Below are 19,873 nucleotides of genomic sequence, written 5' to 3'. Positions count from 1 at the left end.
CCCATTATTAAAGGTTAATGTACTGCAGCAGTAATCGGAGTTTGTTACAATGTATCAGTGCAGGTGACAGGTTGAGTCCAGGATGTTCACATCACAAAGGATTCTGCACTGGATACAAATGTAACAAACCCTCAGCTGTGAGAAACATTCAGTGACTTTACATATTAACGAGAATGAGCCCATTCACTGACAGCAAGCAGAATACTGAAAGTTATCAGGAAACTTTCCATTGTTCAGAAATAGTTTTCTTGTGTTTCTAATATTCTGGATGTTACTCACCGGAAGAGCAAGAAAAGCATTGAAATAATCCAAGAAGTGGTCGTCATAGATGAGCAGCTCCTCGAGGTCTGCATCGCGGATGTCGGGCGCTGCCGAGAGAAGGAATCCTGGCGTAAGAGGAGCATTACATCAGGTCACGTGATCACCGATTCTGGGGTCAATGCTGCCCCCTGTCAATCATAGTATGGCTGCACCTCGTCCGTCCCACTAACCGAGACGGACAGCGGGACTACACAGGTGTCAGGACCCTCTGTATCACGAGTTATCCTCCAGTCACCTCCAGAGCTGCACTCACTATTCTGCTGTTACAGCACAAGTTATCCTCCAGTCACCCCCAGAGCTGCACTCACTATTCTGCTGTTACAGCACAAGTTATCCTCCAGGTCTTTTATTAAATAAAATAAAAATACTTTACATGACAATAACCAAGGTACATTACAAATAAAACACAACAGAACAAAACATAAGAACAAAGCTCCAATCAGACGACAACAAACGACAAAAATCACAAAGAAATAAACCAGAAATGGAACCAAAATGGAGAAAGTTCATGACCTACAAATCAGGGACGAGAAAGAAAAATTCCAATAAAAATAAAGCAAAGCTAAAAGACAACCAACAAAATACTCATAATTACATGAATACCCCTGTAAAAATTTTTTACATAATAAATAGTATAAAATCATATAAGACCCCCGGCCCAGCTTCATTCATACTACTATATACAACCCCAACTACATTCACACCGTCCTATATACAATATTATATACAATATATACACTATAAACACATTATACTAAACCGAACGCTATACAACACCACAAACACAACAAAACCCTACTGGTCCCACTGCCTTACCTTACAGCCCTCCCCTTACACCACCACATTCACCCTACAACAAACCTAAATACAATACAGTGTACAAATTTTTTTTTTTTTTTTTTTTTTATTATTATTATTATTTTTTTTTTTTTTATTTATTTATTTATTATTTTTTTTCCCTTTTTTAATATATATACACACACCTACTCTAACTATCCCGCCACCCCTGATCCAGCTCTGGCCACAAAGTTCAGGAATTATCCGAGCTAGGATCAGGCCCCAAAGTTTTTCCCCAGACGGGGCCTGGGCCAGGCCAGATCAGTCTCTTATCACCGCCGTTGAACCCCCCAATCCCCCCGCCCAACCTAACTAAGACCCTCTATTATACACACTATATACAATATATACAATACACTATATACAATATATACAAAAACCAACATCACAGAACACAACCTACATACTCACCACCCAAGGCTCAAGTTCGATGCCTGCAAACCTTCTATTCAGGGAACAGAGATACAAAACAAAAATCTAGGGTGTAAAGACATCAGCCCACCACCAGGATATAGGAGCGCTAACGGACTAAGGCACCCCGAAGGAGAAACCCCTCCAGAGATGGGCCGCCCTCCGGGCACCCAGTCTTTCGCACTCCAGAGAACGCACCTTCACCAGGGCACCTAGGATGCTGCTACAAACTTCATCTACATGGAGGATTTTACTCTGCGTCGAAACTAAAACTCGTGCGTTCCACGTGAAGTACCTGACCACTGCGCTGACTAAGAATAAAGTGACTCGGTCCCTTCTCCCGAGGTCTCTGAACGCTCCATAGGCCCACTCGGCATAGGACAGAGTGGCCAGCCGCGGCCAACCAATGGAAGCGCCCACCCTGTTGTACACCTCTGTATTAAAGGGACAATGAAGCAGGAAGTGCTCCATGCTTTCCAGCATGGTAGCGCAATCCTCACGGGGACAATTCCTGTCCACGGAGCTCCTGTGCTTCAAATTGTCCCTCACATACAACTTACCTTGGAAGCAGCGCCAAGTCAAGTCCCAATACTTCTTGGGGATCCTACTAGAATTTAGCAAACTTAACCCAACCTCTAGATCCCGACTCGGGCAGTCCCTGAGGACCAATGGTCTCTGAAAATGCGAAAGCAAGACCCGCATGTCGAGGAGTTTCCTCGGGAGGGACCTCACTTCCCACATTCCCAGACCCCACCGGCGCATCATTTTCAGAACCGGGGTAACATAAGCCGGGAGATGCCCGTGCGGTGTACGAAGATCCTTCAATCTTCCCCCTGTCTCCCATTCCTGGAAGAAAGGCTGAAACCATCCTTTGCAGGAGAATACCCACGGAGGAGCCCTCTCTTTCCAGAGGTTTGCCACGTTAACTTTCAAAAAGGTGTTCACTAGAAACACCACGGGGTTTACCATATTCAACCCCCCTAGTCTCCTCGTGCGATAAGTGACCTCCCGTTTGACTAGGTTTAGTCTATTCCCCCATAACATCTGGAAGAACAGACTGTAGACCCGTGTCCAAAGGGGCTCCGGCAAGACACAGACGCTGCCCAGGTAGATTAACAAGGGGAGCAGGAAAGCTTTGCACAGGTCAACCCTTTCCCTCAGGGTCAAAGACCAACCCTTCCATTGGTCCACTTTTTGGGCGACACCCTTGATTCTGCCTTCCCAGTTTTTCGTGGGGTAATCACCCTGGCCAAATTCGATCCCTAGGACTTTGGCATGTTCTTGGGGTTCGGGGAGGGTGTCCGGAAGATCAAACGTGGGATCCCCGCCTCCCAGCCAGAGACTCTCACACTTGTCCTGGTTGACCTTGGACCCGGATGCCTCCGAGTAGCTCTCCACTTCTGACATCACCACCATCGCCTCCTCTTGCGAAGAAACAAAGACAGTAACGTCGTCCGCGTAGGCCACTACCCTCAGGATAGCCTCTGGCGCCAACCCGCCCATCCTCACCCCCGCCAACGGTCCACAATCAACCCTTCTGAGGAAGGGATCGATCGCAAACGCGTAAAGCAAAGGGCTAAGAGGGCAGCCCTGGCGGACACCAGATCCCACCCCGAAAGGTTGTCCAATCCACCCGTTTACCAGAGGGAAAGTCTCAGCCCCTGCGTACAAGGTCTTAAGCCAGTCCACAAACCCTCCAGGCAGACCATACCTCAAAAGAGTGGACCAGAGGTACTCGTGGTCGACCCGATCAAAGGCTTTTGCCTGATCCAGGGTCAGCAAGAACCCCTTCCAAAGGCCCGCCCTGCCCCGCTCCACGGCCTCTCGGACACCCAGAACAGCACTGAAAGTGCTACGGCCAGGAACGCAACAGTGCTGGGCCTCCGAAAGGAGCCGCGGTGCAAACTTCACCAGCCTATTGAAGAGTATCTTAGCCAAAACCTTCCTGTCCACATTGAGAAGTGATATGGGACGCCAATTCTCAATGCGTGACGGGTCCTTACCCTTTGACAAAATGATCAAAGCCGACCTCCTTAATGATCTCGGCAGAGTGCCCGAGGAGAGACACTCATTAAACACCTGAGTCAAGAGGGGGACCAAGGAGTCCCTAAAGGTCTTAAAGAACTCGGATGTTAAGCCATCCGGACCTGGCGATTTTTTGGGCCGGAGCCCATCGATCGCCAGTCTCACTTCCTCTTCTTTGATCGCTTCTGCCAAACCGCCCAGCGAGAGGTCAGCCCCTGGCTCAGGAACAGCTTCAGCCAGGAAAGCCGACATCCTGTCACGATCCAGTTCCTTCCTTCCCAAGAGGTGCGAGTAGTATGAACTGACGACCTCCAAGATCCCTGATCTGGACCTTCTCAGGGATCCCGTACTGTCCATCAGCCCAGTCACTATCTTACTATTCACTGACATCTTGCAGCTTCTGTAGGGGTCGGGCGAGTAGTACTTCCCGTAATCCCTCTCAAAAACCAAAGATGCGTGCCTATCGTACTGACACCTCTTTAGCAAGGATTTCACACTGGAGATCGCCTCGCGGCTACCCCCAGTCGAGACAAGTTGCTCGAGTTTCCTCCTCAGGCTCTGATACAGTCGATCCCTGTTCAGGCTTCTGAGGTTTGAGAGTTGCCGGAAGAATCTCGCCACCCGATGTTTGAACATCTCCCACCACTCAGACTTAGTGTTACTTAGGCCCAGCAGCGGTACCTGGCTCTGAAGAAATTCCTCAAAGGACCGTCTTACAGCTTCTTCCTCAAGGAGTGACGAATTCAGCTTCCAATAACCTCTTCCCATCCGAGGAGTCTCTGTAACGCTCAGAGAAAACATAATCAAACAGTGATCGGAGAACTCCACCTCCACAACCGACAACGGCGAGGAGACGGCATCCTCCTTCAAATAAAACCTGTCTAACCTAGACCTGCACTGACTACCTCTAAAAAAAGTGAACCCCGCGTGGCCTGTGTTGTGCCGGATGTGGACATCCACCAGGCGTGCCTCACTTACTATCCTATTTAGCGCGACGCAATCGTAAGCCAGCCGGTCTCCGGAACCTCCTCTATCACAGGGTCTCGTGACGTTGTTGAAATCCCCTCCAAAGACCACCTGCCGACTCGAAAATAAGAAAGGTTTGATCTTCATGAAGAGACACTTGCGGTCCCACTTGGACTGGGGACCGTAGATGTTAATGAGCCGAAGCTCCTGTCCCCCAATGGAGACATCTAGGATCAAGCATCTCCCCATTTCTAACTCGATCAATCGTCTGCATTCAACCGCTGCGGTCTTAAAAAGGACCGCCACCCCACTATACGGCTCGGCCGCAAGAGACCAGTAGGAGGGCCCGTGCCTCCACTCCCGCCTTGCTTTATGCATGGTTGATAGGTCGGTCAACCTGGTCTCCTGCAAAAACAAAATGTCGGCGTCACGTTGGCCGAGAAAATGAAAGGCCGTGTACCTTGCCACATCTGACTTTATGCTGGCAACATTAATGGTTGCCAGCGTCAATGGGGTGGGTGCCGCCATCATGATTGATTGAATTAGATAGCCTTTTTCTTCCCACCCCCAACAGTTTCACCCTCTTCCTCTGACAATGATGAGTTTTTAGTGCGCTTAAGACAAACAGACTCATCCATTCTCTCCTTACATATACTCTGGCCCTTGTCTGGTGGTCCTGCGGTAGTCCCCCCCCCAGAAGGCTTTGTATTTGCCCCCTGAGAAGAAGACCCAGCGACCTCCTGAGCCCCAACAACCTTGTCCGCAACCTCCGGCCCCGGGTCCCCATCGCCCCCCTCTGGAGGGGAGTCCTGGAGGGCCCGGAACCGGTTAGAGAGATCCACCAGAGGGGGGGCGGCTGGACCTTCCAATGGCACCTGGATCAGGGCTACGGAGTCAGAGGGGTCGCACTCCAAGGAGGAGGCTCGAGGCCCGGACCCCCTCTTTTCCTTAGTTGTTTTCCTGTTACCCTTTTTCTTTTGCTGTGACCACTCCCCATCTCCCTCATCCAGACTGTCACCGGATGAAGGTTCCTGGGCAGACATGGCGTCCTTTTGCTCCTCCCTTTCAAGTCTCTTGACTTCCTCGCTCAATTCGCCGTCTTTAGGATCCTCAGCTGCAAGTGAAGCACCCGGGTCAGAGTTTAGGGTCATTACTCCCTGCCCCCTGTTCCCACGGCGCTGCTGCTGCCGCCTGATATTGGATGGCGGCAGCCTGGTCCTCACCGGTTCCCTGCCTCCTCCGCCTCTGTTGGTCCCTTCACCGGCGAGATTAGTCCCGGCTTTCGCCTGTCCCGCACTCGCCGCTTTCAGGACCGCATTGGCAAAGGAACGCGGACAGCGACTGAACGGGTGACCGAGGTCACCACACAGGTTACACCTAATTCTGCCACAGGTAGCAGCGAGATGGCCGAGGTCCCCACACAGTGCGCATTTCTGGGTGGTACACTGCGCACTGAAGTGTGTGGGGCTGCCGCACCTGTGACAGACCTTAGGCTGCCCCCGGTAGAAAATCAAGATACTGTCCCTCCCCAAAAATGTTGAGGAAGGGATATGGGTAACGGTGTTTCCTGAAACCTTCAATTTCACCATGAAGGTCCAGGCTCCTGACCAGATACCATGCTCATCGAGGGTCTTCTCGGGAATACCGATGATGTCGCCATATCGTCCAACCCAGGTGGAGATGTCGACACAGGAAAGTGACTCGTTACTGGTCAAAACGGTCACCTTCCTGACCGAGTTCTGGCGGGATATTGCTTCAGCGAGGAAACCCTGCCATTCGGGGCGACCCCGAGCCAGCTCATGGCGAGACCAGAAAAGCTCAAGGCCCTCCGGCCTCACGAAGCTGACATCGAAGTAGGAGGTCCCATAGGGATGGATCAAGGCAAAGATGTCATATGCCACGAAGCCCATCCCCAGCAGGAGCTCAGCAACCTTTGACCGATCAGGACAGGCATCCTTGCTTACCCACTGGAGACGGGCCACGTTCCTACGGTTACTCCTCTGCCCCGGTGTCGGCAGAGACCAGACAGTCTCTGCCCCTCTATCTCGGAAGGCGGAAAGACCGTGTCTCTCTATCCAGAAAGACAGATCAACCTCCCTCCCCTCTACATTGATGGAACTCTCCCCTCTCCTCAGGGCGTCCAGGAAGCGCTGTTGCAAGTCACCATCCTCAGGGTCACCAGACAAGGGCGCACTACTACCCCCAGCAGTGACAGCTCCTGAATAGCTTGGGGCTGAAGACCCCGCCACCGCTGGGGAGGCAGCGGGACCACAACCTGCTTCCCCTCCACCAACACCAGTAATGCTCTCCTCATTCACTCCACCACTACTCCCATCATTCACTCCACCACTACTCCCATCATTCATTCCACCACAATTCCCACCATTCACTCCACCACTACTCCCATCATTCACTCCACTACTACTCCCATCATTTCCTGCACAGCTGCTTTCATTCTTCTTACCATTGCCACCACTTCCCGTCACTTTCACTTTTTTTCCAGTATTCACACCACTATTTGTAAAACTGTTCTCTGCACCTTCCACAGTAACATCCATTTTCTCCTCACTTGTGTCTGGCTTCTTTGCACTCACACCTGCTGGACCGGGGGAGGGGTGCAGCACCACACCTGTTTTCCCTTGATTGGTGCTGGCTCTCTGTTGTGTCTCTGGAGCGCCCTGCCCCCCTACTGCAGCAGTTTGTATTTTATTATTCTGGGCCTGCTGCTTGTTGGGGGGCGCCGCCTGCCCCGCACCCACAGACTTCGGGGTCCCGGTGTCACATTTGGGTGCTGGAGCAATCTGTCCTCCCGTCGCAGCAAGGCGCCCAGTGTTCCCTGCAGATGATGTTTCCTGCTTTTTTTTTCCTTTTTGGACTCGCTGCTCCCCTATTGCAGCCGCGTGCCTCTTCTCTGTTGAGGCGCACTGCGCCCCTGTCACAACAGTGCGCCCCCCTTTTGCCGCACCAAGTTTCTCGGACCTGCCCCCCACAGCCCCGGCATCGGCCGGCTCAGCCGCAGCGAGCAGGGACGGAGTCTGCCCACACCGTCCCCCTTTCGCAACGGCGTGGACATCCCCCTCGCCCCCCTCAGCCCCGGTGATAACCGGCTTAGCCGCAGAGGGCAGGGAGGGAAACTCCTCGGGGTCCCCTATGTCCGGCGCCATGAGTACCTCCACAGCCTCGCCCCCTGCACTGTTCCCCGCACAGACGGCAGCACCGCCGGACGTCCTCCTCCTCTCCCCACCTTGCCTATGCCCCGGACCCACTGCAGAGCCCGTGCCTTTAGGTTTGGTGGGGTTTACACAGGAGGTGGTAGGTGTAACATCATCCATCAGTACATATCTGTAACTCACCACCTCCCGTGCGGTCTCCTTCGTTGTCTTCTTCCTCTTCTTTGTTTCCTCTGCTGGCTCGTCCTCACCAAAGGAGAAGCGGTCCAGGTTCACTGGAGACTCCAGCTGTCGGATCTCCTGTAGCAGACCGCCCTCCTCCTCTTCCTCCGCTGACACTCCAGCCTGTGCTGTCGGAGTCCTCTGCCGTGCCGGGAGGCCCCTTCCCTGTTGTCGGCTCTGCGACTCACTCTCCCGGCTTTTTCCAGCTTGTAGGACTCCAGTTACAGCCACATCGTCGTCCTCCTCCTCCTCGTCGCTTAGGACGCCGGCTGGCGGCTCTCCTGAGGTATTTAACCCCTTCATTTCTGAGAACCGCCGCTGGTTCTTAAACCTCTCCAGGAAGGGACCTGCGCTTTTCTCAATCCCCTCCCGGAGGAGCACTAACCGGGCCACCTCATCTCTGAGGGCTCTGAACCTCTGGGAGGTCACGGGTTTCTCCTTGCTAGAGGCTCGGGTGTTCAGGATCCGTGCCTCCTGCAGCTTCTCCTTCAGCCCGGTCAGTGCTTTGCCGGCGTCCTCATACTCACGTAGCATGGCGACCACTCGGGAGGAGAAGGTACTCGTGGACTCGCCGGAGCTCCTCTCCCCACAGGATGTTCCTGGGCTCTCCTTCCTGGGGCCTGGGGTGCCCCTGTCTCCCTCTCTGGGCGGACGATGAGCCGTCTCAGGGTTGGAGTAGGTGGGTAAGGTTTTCTTCACCCGTCCTGACCTCCTCAGTCCCTCTTGGGCCAGTTGCTGTTGCTGCTGCTCTCTGTCCCCTGCCGGCACAGACCGGGGAACAGAAGCCTGGGAAGCCATGTCGGCCTCCCGGGAAGCCTGCCTCTCCCTGGGGAGAAGAGAGGCAGACTCTGGGCCTCCTGCTGGAAGTGCTGGAGCTCACAAGACAGGTGCTGCTCCTAGCAGGGTGTGACTGATTGTGGGCACCTGTCCTCCAGTCACCTCCAGAGCTGCAGTCACTATTCTGCTTGTACAGACACATGCAGAGCAGTCCGTACAATGCACATAGACACCATAAAGTTATGCATCTGGAAACTTGCAAGAAACAAGTGGAATTGTGGCTGCAGCTTTGGAGGTGACTGGAGTATTAGACGGGGCTGCACATCAGACTTGTAGGAGATACAGTCCATTGGAATAATAGTGATACTGTGAACAGATAGTTCCGCCACACAGTGCACATAACGCAGTGCTGACCTCACAATACTGTGGCTAAACAATAATTCTAGTATAAAGTGCACATACGGTCACGGCTGAAAGTGTCGGCAGCCTTGAAATTGCTCCAGAACATGAAGTGTTTCCCCAGGACACTACTGCAGTTACACGCTTTGTTACACGCAGGTTTATTTATTTTTTGTGTATTGGGATAACAGGAAGAAAACAGAGAAAAAGGAAAATTGGCGAGAACTTCACACAAACCCCCAAAATGGTGCGGACAGAATTGTTCACAAACAACTGAAGCCTGTGATGCTCGTTCACACTCAGCTGTGGCAAGTAACATGGTGCAGGGTCACAGATGTTCTGGTGCTGTTCTGCGGCCTCTGGCACTAGTTGCATTGACTGTGTACAAGGCATCATGAGACCTGAAGATTACCGAAGGACAATGGGTGACAGTGTACATAGTGCCCAGTGTCAGCCAGCTGGGTGTGCGTCCTAGGTGGGTTTCACCCTTGCCGACTGGTTGTACACCTGTGACTGTGCCTCTTGTGTCTGAAGCAGGTGCACTTTCATGATGGCCTTCACTTCAGCATTTGGGTGACATGCTCGATCACGCTTCTGTAGGGTGCAGCCTCTGCTCTCAGGTCTCCTCTGTATTCAGGAATCCACGGGGGGTGTTGGTCATACAAGAGCTCAAACCGGGGAAACCCTAGAGAGACTTCTCTGATGAAGAGTAACAGTTCCGGCACCTTTGACATGAATGGAGTCACCATGGTCCGCTAAGGTCTCCTTAGGCAGCACCGCTCTGGGAAAAATATGGACCAACTCCTGAGCTATACACGTAGTGGAGGTAGTGGTACAGCCTCTGGATACAGTGTAGTTCAGGACCACCTGGATATACTGATGCCCTCTGTGGACTTGACCTGACCCATGGCTATTCGATCAAATGGGACCCCAATGATGAACAACGGCACTAAGGGACTATGGAAGTGAGGGTCACGATAATGTAAAAATGTCATAATGTGAGATTAGTTCTAGAAGGTTCCATGGCACAGACACATGCTGCAGATTCGACCCCCCTTCTTTTCTCTGCCTGTAGCACAATGGAATTCAAGCCACTCGTTTCCCCCCCCTCCAGAAATGTCTTTGTTTGCCCTGTGAAGCAAAAATGTAAAGAGTAGAAAAGAGAAGTGCATTTCCTAACTCAGCCCACTCAGTGATGTCACGACGAGAGGGCTTATCTTATCTTAACCCTGCTGAGTTATGAGTGAGTCTTTTGTCTGGGGTTTAGCTGCTGTACAGATGTATGATGCATCTGGATATATGGTCATCCTTCTCCTCCTCAGCACATGGCCAGCCATGAGATAACATGACATAACGACATGTAAGTGTTCTTTTCAACGTTAATTCCCTTTTATTTGTAATTGTATTGTACATATGAAATTTGTCTCCTTTATAATATCTTTTTGTACTTTGTAAACACTGCCTACCTTTTTTTGGAGTAAAATATAAAATTGCTAGCTTGTCTCTCCATGCTCTATAACGAACTGTTGCGTCCTCTGAGGTGAATTACGCTACTGATCGGAGCTGGTGGCAGCGGAATTGTCCTGTACAATTGGGAGGCTTTGTAGCGACGGCGGCATTGATAATTATTGTTCCCGCCTGAGTGGGAGTAGTTATATCGCCCTCGCTGCAGCGTGCCTAATCGCCAGTAAATAGCAGGCAGCCTTTCTGACAACTAATTACCCTGGGTGCAGTACCCTGACTGACCTGAGGGTAAGGGGGGCGCCAGAGAGCCGCAAGTTCCAAACCGGGACTGGGAAGTGGGATATAGATAAATCCCCTTTAGAAGGAACCAGGGGCAACCAAACAACCCCGGTTCATGACAAATTGGGGTGAGTGGTGGGGATGATAAAGGTATCGTCCCGTGAACCGTGACATAATGGTGGGATCCCTGACACATTCGTTGGGATTCGTGACAGTGAGCGACTGGACAGGTCAGCTGACAGGTGGGATAGGACCTACAATAGTTCACAATTTCTCGGTGACAACCAGGCCAGTAGAACCTCTGGAGGACCTGTTCCTGGGTTTTGTCTACCCACAAGTGAGGTCACATTATCAAACGCTCATTTAAGAGTTGGGTCCCTTAGTTGGGGGGTACAAAAATTTCCCCCAAGCACCCCCTCCTGAGTAATGTTGGCCTCAGGAGATGCTACCTTATCCTAATAGCCAACCAGCACACAAAAGGGAAACCCGTCAAATTTGGGCTCCATTCAGCTTTCTTTGAGGGTGACCTGGCTGTCATCTGTGTCCAGGCGACCCCACTTTCCCCCACAGGTCCCAAGAGGCAAAGCCTCACCCTATTATAACAGGGTGTATCAGGTCCTTGACTATTTCAATCTCATGGGATTCGGTGCCACATTTTGTCGGTAACCACTCGGGCAACAGGGTAATCTTTAGCGTCCCCATGGATCCAGCGGACGCCAACCATCATCCCAGGAATCAGCCGGTGAGAAAATGTGGCCATCACTAGGATTACCAAACTTCCTAAATCCACCCGACCAGTCATTTTCACTCCGTTCACCGATAAGGGGCATGCCTGCGGCCCCTCATCTGGTTTAGGGACATGACTGCAGGCAGGGTATGCAAATTATGAGCAGTGCTGTCCTATGCTGCAGTCCATTGTCTCGGTTGTCAGGGGGCAACTGTTGGCCATGTGTCCCGGGGTATGACACCTCCAACAAATCTTGTTATGAGGTGGGGCCTTTGGCAACAACTCAGACACCCTTTGGGCTCTTGGACACCCCCTAGATGTGGATCTAGTTCCCTTCTTTAGGGTGTCAGACTCCCTTTGGTTAATCCCAGTATGGAGTTGTTAAGACCCCTTGCTTCCTCAAGGAATACTGGACCGATGTGTACCTTTCTACCAGACCCACCAGGTCATCATCATTCAGGAGATCTCCCTGGGCAACCCAGGATTGCACCGGACTTGGTAGGGAGTGTATGAACCTGTCCATGACATCCCACTCCATCATCTCAACTGGGGAGGCAGATTCCAGTTGCAACCACTTTTGAACCAGGTGTTGGACATCAAACATTTGGGACTGGATTTGTGTCCCCAATAGACCCAGTGGGGCACCCGTGGCACACTAACAGTCAGAGTTACTCCTAAGTGCGCCAGGATCTCAGATTTCAACTTTTCATATTATTTTGCATCCTGCAAACCCAGGTCATAATAGGCCTTCTGCAGTTCCCCCATTAGAAATGGCACCAGAACTTCACCCACTGCTCAGGAGGTAGCATCTCCCATTCCGCCACCCTTTCGAACACCATCATGAATGTCTCGACATCATCACGCAGGGACATATTTGACAAAGCTCTCCATACCGTCTTCCTCACATGTGAACCATCACCTTGAGTTTGGGGTCGATCAGTTTCCCTGCTGTGGACTGACTGCCAGGAGTTCCACCTGTTGTATCAGGAGTTTGCTGGTCTGCTGGAGGTTAGACTAAAGGTACCTTCACACGAAGCGACGCTGCAGCGATAGCGACAACGATGTCGATCGCTGCAGCGTCGCTGTTTGGTCGCTGGAGAGCTGTCACACAGACCGCTCTCCAGCGATCAACTATGCCGAGGTCCCCTGGTAACCAGGGTAAACATCGGGTAACTAAGCGCAGGGCCGCGCTTAGTAACCCGATGTTTACCCTGGTTACCAGCGTAAAATCTAAAAAAAACAAACAGCACATACTTACATTCACGTCCCCCTGCGTCCACTTCCTGACTGACTGAGCGCCGTACAGTGAGAGCAGAGCGGTGACGTCACCGCTGTGCTGCTTTCACTTTCACTTTGCGGCGCTGAGTCAGAGGAGGAAGCAGACTGCAGGGGACGCAATGTGAGTATGTGCTGTTTGTTTTTTTTACATTTTACGCTAGTAACCAGGGTAAACATCGGGTAACTAAGCGCGGCCCTGCGCTTAGTAACCCGATGTTTACCCTGGTTACCAGTGTAAAATATCGCTGGTATCGTTGCTTTTGCTTTCAAACACAACGATACACAGCGATCGGACGACCAAATAAAGTTCTGGACTTTATTCAGCGACCAGCGACATCACAGCAGGATCCTGATCGCTGCTGCGTGTCAAACGAAACGATATCGCTAGCGAGGACGCTGCAACGTCACGGATTGCTAGCGATATCGTTATAATGTCGTTTCGTGTGAAGGTACCTTAAACCAACTGCTTGACTAGCTCTTCAATGGCCAGGACACACAGCTTCCAGATAGCAATCACCTGTGTCCTCTGGGATTTCTGCCCACTTTTGTAGCATGAATTGTAAGGGATCGGCTCATTGGTAGACGCTGGTGCACACACAAGGATCCAGTTCATTGGTTGAAAACAAATGTGCGGTTTATTAAACGTCCATAAACCATCCTCTGGGTACAACAAGTATAACAAAACCAAAAGGGAGAATAAAGAGTTCACACATAGCGCGGGCTCACCCGTGTAATCCTCAGACCTTCACTCAGCCTGTTGCAGACAAAGCCACACAAGCAAGGTCTTTTCACCTTGCAGACATTGTCCTAATGATACAGCTGGACTTACTTATATCTGCCGTACCACACCCTAGAGTGGGGATATGTGAGCAGCCAGTGTCAGCCATCTCTTTGACTGCTGGTAAACCCAACCCTTGATACTCCCTATTAACTGCCTCAGCACTACTAGTACTGGAGCCTGGTTTACCGATGATACCAGCCTCGATGATACATATCTCCCCTCAAGGACCTGTCTGGTGGACATCTTACACAAGCCATCGGATGCTGGTCTTCCTGTTCACCTTGTTCCTAGTATTCTTCCAACCATGATGTCCTTCTCCAGTGATCGCTCTCTTCGTATCATGTGTCCACAGTAGACAAGCCGTAGCTTGGTGATCCTTTCTTCCAGTGACATGTCTGCCTTGATTTGTTCCAAGATTGATTTGTTTGATCTTCTTGCCATCCATGGTATTGATAATATCCTTCTCCACCACATTTCGAAGGCGTTGATTCTTCTTTCTTGTTTCTATATAGTCCAGGTTTCGCATTCATATGTTACTACAGAAGAGACCAGACTATGTACGAGCTGTGTCTTGCTCGACAGTGAAATGGTTCTTAATTTGAAGCCCTCGTCCAGTGACTTCATTATTGATTTGCCCGTAGCTATTCTCCCGTTGACTTCTGGTGTCTGTGCTGCATCTTGAGTGATCCGAGTAGGTTGACGTCCTTTACAACTTCCAGCTTGTCGCCATCCATCCGTCAGTATCTTTGACTTCTTTGTGTTGAGTAGCAGTCCCATGCTCGAGTTTTCCATCTTGACACTCTGTAATAAGTCCTTCATTCCATCTACGCTTGTTGCTATCAATGTTGTATCATCTGCGTATTTAAGATTGCTGATGATTCGTCCAGCAATTTTGATTCCTTCTTCTTTTTTGGCAAGTCCGGCCTTCCTGAAAATAGCTTCTGCATATAAATTGAAGAGAAATGGTGCATAGCAGGATAGTACTGAGCAGTGAAATAGTACTGAGCATAAGGGGAGTGCTGCATAGCAGGATAGTACTAAGCAGTGGAACAGCAGGATAGTACTGAGCAGCTGAATAATAGGATAGTACTGAGCAGTGGGAAAGCACTGAGTATTGGGAAAGTACTGAGCAGCGGGATAGTAGTGAGCAATGGGTTAGTCCTGCGTAACAGGATAGTACTCAGCAGTGGAATAGTACTGAGCATAAGGGGAGTGCTGCATAGAAGGATAGTACTGAGCAGTGGGAAAGTAATGAGCATAGGGATAGTACACAGCAGTAGGAAAGTAATGAGCAGTGGGATAGTCGAATATTACTGAGCAATGGGATAGTACAGGGTAGTGGGATAGTATTTAGTAGCAGAATAGTAGGATAGTACTGAGCAGCAGGATAGTAGTGAGCTGTCAGGAAATAGGAAGAAGTTCTGATTACTTCAATTACACATACAGAGCTCTCAGCTGCAGTTTCCTCTGCCTGACAGCACAAGGCTGGAATTCTAAGCCACTCTTCCTCCCTCTCCCTGCTATATAGCTGTAATGTGAAACCAGCGTGCCAGCAACATCCACGGAGGAATTTTTGTGGCTCTGAGCTTGGAAAGCCAGTCTTCGTCTAAACCCCTATTCCCCCTTCCCGCCTGATACCAGCTATAACTGGTACAGCAACTTCTTTTGTTCTTGAAAAGTTATGTATAATGAAACTGATCAGGGATGGAGATATAAAAGGTTACATATTCTGAATGTCCACCGAGAGATTCTATAGCTCACTGATATTGCTAGGATCTAAACCCAACGAAATGCAAAGAACGGATTTCTCCATAAGCGGGTCATATGTCTACGCCGTGTTTATACTTAAAAGAACCCCCATGACGTGGTGAGCATCCTGATCATTGTGTCTTTCTTCTACGAGGTTTATACAACGAGTCATGTATAGAAATGGCTTGTCATAACTCTAACAAAGGGGAGTATTCAGCCTCTGAGTGGGGTCACCACAGGGGGAGTGCCTTGGTTTTGGGCACGGAGATAAGTGAGTGAGACATCAGTATTCACTAGTCTTTTGTCCCAGGTCTAGCTGCGAGACAAATCTGTAATGCATCTGGATGTATCGCCCCCTCCCCCAAGCCGCATGATCAGCCATGATATGAACTGTAAGTGTTTTTTCAACTTTAATCCCATTTTATTTGTAATTGTACTGTACATACGATACTTGTCTACCTTTATAATATCTTTTTATACTTCTGTAAACACTGCCTACCTTTTTGGAGTATAATATATAAAATTACTAGCTTTGTTTCTCCTTGCTCTATAACGTACTGTCACGTCCTCTAAGGTGAATTACACTACTAATTTGGGTTGACTCCAGACCTGCTATTAAGAAATCGGAGCTGGTGGCAGTGGATTTGTCCAGTGCATTTGGGAGGCTTTGTAGCGATGGACTGCATTGATAATTATTGTTCGCACCTGAGTGGGAGTAGTTATATCGCCCTCGCTGCAGTGTGCCAATTAGCCAGTACAAAGTAAGGCAGCCTTTCTGGCGACTAATTACCCTAGGTGTGGGTCACCCCACTCGGGCCGTGGGGTACTCGGTACCAGGTCCGATGTTCACAGGGGGATGTCACGGTGGCTGCAACCCAGTCTGTGGCCCTGGGCACCCATGTAGAAGGGAAAGGTCTTTAAAGGGAATAAAGTTTATGATCGTGATGCCACCTGTGGTATTCGGTCAGTGTGGACCAACGCTGCTTTAAGGGGTCCTCTGGGGTGATGTTATGGCAGCTAGATGGTATACCTTCCCACAGGTGAAGTATATCCCCAGGGCTCCCGTTGTGTTGATGAAAGATGGTGAATGGCGCAGTAAAGAACGAGGACACAGGTTTGCAGTCTCTTTACCTTGTTTACTGAAGACTTCAGGCAGGCACCAGATCACAGGGCAGGCAGGGTCCGGCCGGCTTATAGGCAAGTTAGGAGTCCCCTTATCCAGGTGGAAATCAAAAGCCTTCCTCTAGCGCCGTGGTGTTGTAGTCCCTTATGGCTTAAAGCTCCACATAAGGTCCTCACAGATGTTATTGCTCTCTCTGTCCCCTGGGTAGGATAGGACATAACCCGTATGACTGGTGGCTTGAGGCTGTTTATAGGGACTCTAGCACACCCCGGCCTCAGAGGGGTGCCACCGTGCCTCCTGGGTGTTAGGTCGGACAGGTAACTTGGAGTTCAGCTGTCCTGCCGGTCTCTGATGTAAGTCATAGAGGTCCTTACAACCTCGGTGTTCCAGCAACCGATCTCTGCGCCTCAGAAGGAGGCAGCCTGCTCGTGGCTGGTCTCCCCCTGGTATTCTCTCCTGTGCTTTGCTCTCCTGCATGCTCTCTGCAATGTATTCGGCTTTCTTAATGTCTCTTTCCAGGAGCTGCTGCACTGCGGCTACACAGCTCCGTAAACCCTCTGCTGCCTCAGACTGATCCAGTCTGTTTCCTGGCAAAAAAGGTTCTCTCTCTTTTCCTCCAAAACTACCAGTTATATATATATATACATGGGGAGTCACCTAGTGAATAGGATCAAAAGCTCCCCCTGGTGGCCTGGAGTGTGAATGTGTTGCATGTTTGTGGTACCTGGTTACAGTTATCCCTTCTTGCCTTCAAGCGTAACATCACTCTCCCTGTGAGGAAAACAATGCTACTGTGATGACCAGGACCCTGGGGCGTCACAGGTGCAGTACCCTGTCTGACCTGAGGTTAAGGGGGCGTCAGAGAGCTGCAAATTCCAAACCGGAACTGGGAAGTGGGATATAGATAAATCCCCTTCAGAAAAGACCTGGGCAACTAAACAACCCCAGTTCATGACATATTAGTGTGAGCGGTGGGGATGATAAAGGTATCCTTCCTGGGATTCATGACATGAGCATTGGGTTAGCACTGCACAGTAGTACTGAGCAGCAGAAAGTAAGATAGCACTGAGCAGTGGAATAGTACCGAGCAGCAGGATAGTACTGAGCAGCAGGATAGTAATAAGCAGCTGGATAGTACCGAGCAGCAGGATAGTACCGAGCAGTGGGATAGTACAGAGCAGCGGGATAGTACCGAGCAGCAGGATAGTACCGAGCAGTGGGATAGTACCGAGCAGCAGGATAGTACCGAGCAGTGGGATAGTACCGAGCAGTGTGATAGTACAGAGCAGCGGGATAGTACCGAGCAGTGGGATAGTACTGAGCAGTGGGATAGTACTGAGCAGCAGGATAGTACTGAGCAGCGGGATAGTACTGAGCAGCGGGATAGTACCGAGCAGTGGGATAGTACTGAGCAGTGGGATAGTACCGAGCAGTGTGATAGTATAGAGCAGCGGGATAGTACCGAGCAGCGGGATAGTACTGAGCAGTGGGATAGTACTGAGCAGTGGGATAGTACTGAGCAGTGGGATAGTACTGAGCAGCGGGATAGTACTGAGCAGTGGGATAGTACTGAGCAGCGGAATAGTACTGAGCAACGGGATAATACTGAGCATCGGGATAGTACTGAGCAGTGGGATAGTACTGAGCAGCGGGATAGTACTGAGCAGTGGGATAGTACTGAGCAGCGGAATAGTACTGAGCAACGGGATAATACTGAGCATCGGGATAGTACTGAGCAGTGGGATAGTACTGAGCAGCGGGATAGTACTGAGCAGTGGGATAGTACTGAGCAGCGGAATAGTACTGAGCAACGGGATAATACTGAGCATCGGGATAGTACTGAGCAGTGGGATAGTACTGAGCAGCGGGAAAATACAGAGCAGTGTGATAGTACTGAGCAGCGGGATAGTACTGAGCAGTAGGATAATACTGAGCATCGGGATAATACTGAGCAGCAGGATAGTACTGAGCAGCGGGATAGTGCCGAGTAGCAGGATAGTACCGAGCAGTGTGATAGTACCAAGCAGCGGGATAGTACTGAGCAATGGGATAGTACTGAGCAGTGGGATAGTACTGAGCAGCGGGATAGTACTGAGCAGCGGGATAGTACTGAGCAGTGGGATAGTACTGAGCAGCGGGATAGTACTGAGCAGCGGGATAGTACTGAGCAGCGGGATAGTACTGAGCAATGGGATAATACTGAGCATCGGGATAGTACTGAGCAGTGGGATAATACTGAGCAGCGGGATAGTACTGAGCAGCGGGAAAGTACTGAGCATCAGGATAATACTGAGCAGTGGGATAGTACTGAGCAGTGGGATAGTACTGAGCATCGGGATAATACTGAGCAGCGGAATAATACTGAGGATCGGGATAATACTGAGCAGCGGGATAGTACTGAGCAGTGGGATAGTACTGAGCAGTGGGATAGTACTGAGCAGCGGAATAGTACTGAGCAGTGGGATAGTGCTGAGCAGCGGGATAGTACTGAGCAGCGGGATAGTACTGAGCAGCGGGATAGTACTGAGCAGTGGGATAGTACTGAGCAGCGGAATAGTACTGAGCAGTTGGATAGTGCTGAGCAGCGGAATAGTACTGAGCAACGGGATAATACTGAGCATCGGGATAGTACTGAGCAGTGGGATAATACTGAGCAGCGGGATAGTACTGAGCAGCGGGATAGTACTGAGAATCGGGATAATACTGAGCAGAGAGATAGTACTGAGCAGCGGGATAGTACTGAGCAGCGGGATAGTACCGAGCAGTGTGATAGTACTGAGCAGCGGGATAATACTGAGCAGCGGGATAGTACTGAGCATCGGGATAATACTGAGCAGTGGGATAGTACTGAGCAGCGGGATAGTACTGAGCAGCGGGATAATACCGAGCAGTGTGATAGTACTGAGCAGCGGGATAATACTGAGCAGCGGGATAGTACTAAGCATCGGGATAATACTGAGCAGTGGGATAGTACTGAGCAGCGGGATAGTACTGAGCAGCGGAATACCGAGCAGTGTGATAGTATTGAGCGGTGGGATAGTACTGAGCAATGGGATAGTACTGAGCAATGGGATCGTACTGAGCAGCGGGATAGTACTGAGCAGCAGGATAATACCGAGCAGTGTGATAGTACAGAGCGGTGGGATAGTACTGAGCAGTGGGATAATACCGAGCAGTGGGATAGTACTGAGCAGCGGGATAGTACTGAGCAACGGGATAATACTGAGCATTGGGATAGTACTGAGCAGTGGGATAGTACTGAGCAACGGGACAATACTGAGCATCGGGATAATACTGAGCATCGGGATAATACTGAGCAGCGGGATAGTACTGAGCAGCGGGAT

The sequence above is a fragment of the Ranitomeya variabilis genome, chromosome 2 (genome assembly GCF_051348905.1).
Source record: "Ranitomeya variabilis isolate aRanVar5 chromosome 2, aRanVar5.hap1, whole genome shotgun sequence".
In the NCBI taxonomy this organism is placed as follows: Eukaryota; Metazoa; Chordata; class Amphibia; order Anura; family Dendrobatidae; genus Ranitomeya; species Ranitomeya variabilis.
This window is presented reverse-complemented; position numbering follows the sequence as displayed.